Below are 4645 nucleotides of genomic sequence, written 5' to 3'. Positions count from 1 at the left end.
TTTCTGATAGTAAGGACACAATTTGGAATTTTCAAAATTGCATGGTTGACATTAAGAACTGGATAGTTGAGAACAAAATCCAACTTAACGAATCCAAAACAGGAAGTAGTTTTATTGCCAAAAACACCCAAACAAAGCAATTAGAAATTAGAAGCATTATTATAAATAAAAGTGAATAACATTTGTCTAAGCAGTTTAGGAATCTGGGGGTTATCTTCGATGAAAATCTATCCATGTCATTCCATATAAGTAATGTCTGTAAATCTTTGAGTTTTGAAATCAATAGAATATTCCTTGTTAGAAAGTTTATAACTGAAAATGCCACCAAAAAATTAATGGTTTCTTTGGTTTTATCAAAACTATTGCAATTCCCTTTTGTCAGGTCTCCCACTGAATTTAACTGGTAAATTACAAAGGGTACAAAATTCAGCAGGCCGCATAATATATCAAAAAAGAAAATTCGACCATATCACACCCCACTTTTGGATAATTTGCACTGGCTTCCCGTCCGCTATAGAATAGATTACAAAATCGCTGTATTAGTTTTCAAATGCCTCAACAATTAAGCCCCTCTTTATCTTTCAGAACTTATAAACCTTAATCCTCAAATTATCACGCGACACCACTTTATTATCTGTACCAAAAAAGTAAGTTAAAATCTGTTGGTGGTCGCTCTTTTCAATCTTAGGGCCCCAAACTGTGGAATACCCTACCCCAACCCATTAGAGAAATCGAGAATATCTAAAACTTCAAATCTGCTTTAAAAGCCCTCTTTTTAAAACTTCATTTTACACCATGTCGATGGTAAATTTTAAAGCCATTTGTGTTTTGTTTTAATATTTCAGGCTCGTAACATAATTCAGAATCTGTAAAGCGCTTTGAGATGTTTGGTTTCATGGAAAGCGCTCAACAAGTGTCTTTACATTATTAATATTATTATTATTATTATTATTATTATTATTATTATTATTATTATTATTATTATTATTATTATTATTATTATATTATTATTATTATTATATATTATTATTATTATTATTATTATTATTATTATTATTATTATTATTATTATTATTAAAAGTACAGGGTGTCCATAAAGTCTTTCCCTATTTAATAACATCTTTAACAGACAAACATCAAAGCAAATAATATACTTTCAACATGGACTTATAAATACATAGGCCTAAATGTTTTACATTTTGTTTACCATCAACTCTATGCGCCTAAATATGGTTACTATGGCCACCTACAAGCAAATTCAACCTATTTTCAAGTGCTTTCAGTGTGTTTTGTAACGTTTGCGGCGTGATAGATTCAATAAGAACTCTTTGTTTTTTAACCGCAAGCGTACCAACATCTGATATGGGAGCTGAATAAACAATGTCTCTGTTGTAGCCCCATAGGAAAAATTATATGGAGAAATGTCCGGTGACCCAGGCGGCCAGGCAAATGAGTCCAACTCTCTTTGTCCGTCTGTTTGAGAAATGTGTCGTTTAGAAATTTTCGAACGGGCTTTCTCCAAGGTGGAAGAACACCGTCTTAACATTATCTATGGTCCACATTTTGAAGATGGGATGCAGCATGAAATTCTAACATATCTAAATAGACATTTATATTAGACTTTTTTTTTTTTTTGGTAAAAAAAGATGGGCGTATAACTCTTTTGTGCATCTGCCAATACCAAACATCCACTTTGTGTCTCAGCAAATTTAGAATACCCGTTTCTTCTGTGTTTATCTTTATAAAAATCTTTTTCATGTCCTGAAATGGTCTGCCAAATTGGCGTATGGTAAGTTGTTGGGCTGCCTTTTACGATTTCGTTTCATGCAACCCCATGGCACAAAGAGAATTTTGACGCACTGTTGTGATTCCGAAAAGTTAGGAGAAAAAAATGAGGTCTTTTAAGCTCATGTTAATTTTACTAAATTTAATGATGTAATGAAGTTGTATTACTAATGGACATAAATGGGTGGCTTTTCCTTAGAAGACGATGAAAACCAGACCCAAATATCAACAATGGTTTTAGATTAATGAGACTTTGAAGTCGGGAAGAGACTCAATGGACACCCTGTATAACACCACAAGAAAGAGAGAAAGAGAAAGAGAGAGAGAGAGAGAGAGAGAGAGAGAGAGAGAGAGAGAGAGAGATAGGAGGGAGTGAGAGAGTGAGAGAGTAGGTACGTGTGTGAGAGAAAAATTGTGGAGAGAATGTGGTGTGTGTGTGTGTGTGTGTGTGTGTGAGAGAGAGAGAGAGAGAGAGAGAGAGAGAGAGAGAGAGAGAGAGAGAGGTCACAAGGATTCATGATGGGTGATCTCACTGCATTTTTAGCACACATAGTAGGTTGGTCATGAAAATTAAATCAAATCAAACCCATTTTTCTCCAACCGCGAAGTGGTTCAATGAAAGCTTTTGTTTATACAACCATTTAACATAATATATAATCATTTAACATCACAGCTTGATGCTAATCAGTGAGCCATTGACATTGTGAAGTGAGAAGACATTTTATACATTTTTGCCAGAGAACTCGTCCTTCTAATATCGATTGGTTTAAACGGCACTCATCTTGTCAACAATTCTCAGACCTCGGATACCAAGGTAATCTCATGTTTAAGAGTTTTTAACAAGACGATTATCATTTAAATCGATCAATATTTGAAGGACGTGTTTTCTGGACAAAATTTTAAAATGTTTTTTTTTCCCCTCAGAGAACGGTGGTGTTAATATCTCTCCCCCCCCCCCCCCCCCCCCCCCCCCTGTTTCCCGACACCGGACCGGCATACTGCACTCAATGGATTGTAAATGATGGTAACTATAAATACATAAAAGCGTTTGGCTTTGTTTTTATAAAATGATAGCGCATCAATGAATATGGGCACCCGCTGCTTTCATTTGGAGAGTTCAGAATTAATGTTATGTGAATACTGCCGTACTATGGATATGGAAAAACACATATTTTAAAATTTGGCCCGAAAACTCGTTCTTCAAATATCGATCGATAAATGACCCTCATCTTGGAAAAAAAACTCTCAAACCCGGAACTTCGCTAGGTCCCAGGTTAGAGAGTTTTTTGGTTTTTTTTTCCAAGATGAGGGTCATTTAAATCGATCGATATTTGAAAGACGAGTTTTCTGGACAAATTTTAAGATATGAGTTTTTCCAGAGTACGGCAGAATAATGCGCTCTCGATTACGCCAAATCAGATTATTTCAACTTTTCCAAGAAACCTACATTCCTTGAAAAAAAAAACTTGAGCATTTATATAGAGTAATATACACAAAACGTGCTCAAAACTCTTTACAAGGGGTCCCTAGCCAACAGTAACATTTAAGATGTAAGACGAGACGTGACGCCTGTTAGGCGATATTACAATTTTTTTCAGAGAGATACAATGCTGTTAATGGCCAGTTACTCATTTTACACCCGAATACGGTGTGAGAATGTGAATAAAGAGCCTTTTTCAAGGACTCAATGATGTGCCGCTCAGAGCGGTTCGACCCTTAGACCTTCCGATCCAAAAGCGAGAGTCATACCACAAGACCACGACATATTCGCACATCATCGAAATGCTTGAGTTGAAAACATAAAAAAAGAACCTATAACAGCAACAAAAGTAACAAGAACACCAAACAACAAAACTATGTCCATTTCAAATAATATCCGAGAGTGAAATATCTTTTACAAGTCCAGGGTATTGAAAATACAACAGAGTAGAGAAATACCAGAGGACAAAAGAAAATAAATATTTTCATTGTGAATAAAATCTTGCTTTACAGATATCTCCATGATCTTCAGGAGGCGAAAGCCGCGAAGTCAAGGAAGTAATTCGGGATATTGATGCTATGCTTTTATATAGCGCAATATCCACTAAACGTGCTCAAAGCGCTTTACAAATGGTACTTGACCAACAGCAATACGTAACATGTAGAACGAGACATGACGCATGGTAGGCGATATTACAATACTTTTCCGACAGAGACAACGCTGTTAACGGCCATGTACACCTGAGTGCTGTGAGAGAATGTGTGTAAAGAGCCTTTTCCAATGGTTCAACTATGCGCCGAGTGAGGGTCGAACCCAGGACCTTCCGATCAGTGTCATACCGCTAGGCCACATAGCGCACAATTATTAGGTAAATACTCACAACATCCGCCAGCCAAATTATACATACAAACACAAACACATTGTGTGTAATCTTTAACGTTTGTAGTCGGATTGATATATTTTAGTGAGAATTAATCACTAGCATGCAGTCTAAAAATAATAACATAGAGCCGAGTGACGTCAACTTCGTTCCTTCTATATACGTTTCATCTCATTTTCTGGTGTGAATGAACTTACTCACTGGTCCACTCTATACAATTGGGATTGTTACAAACCCAGTGCGGCCTTCATAATTGTCATTTAAATACCGAACATTATAGTAATAAATGTATTAATAATCAAAAATGTCAACGCTTTGTCCTCATTTCGTGACCAGCCGATAATTAAACATCCCCCTCAGACCCTCGATTTGACGGGAACAATGAATCTATTCTTTTGTAACAATTAGATTGGAGGTTAACATTGTTCCGTACAGCCCATGTTATAATTTTGCCAACGAGCAAAGAATTACTGGCAAATCTAATCATTCTAAAACTGCTT

The sequence above is a fragment of the Berghia stephanieae genome, chromosome 3 (assembly GCF_034508935.2).
Source record: "Berghia stephanieae isolate SIO BIC M18660-M18661 chromosome 3, UCSD_Bste_1.3, whole genome shotgun sequence".
NCBI lineage: Eukaryota > Metazoa > Mollusca > Gastropoda > Nudibranchia > Aeolidiidae > Berghia > Berghia stephanieae.
This window is presented reverse-complemented; position numbering follows the sequence as displayed.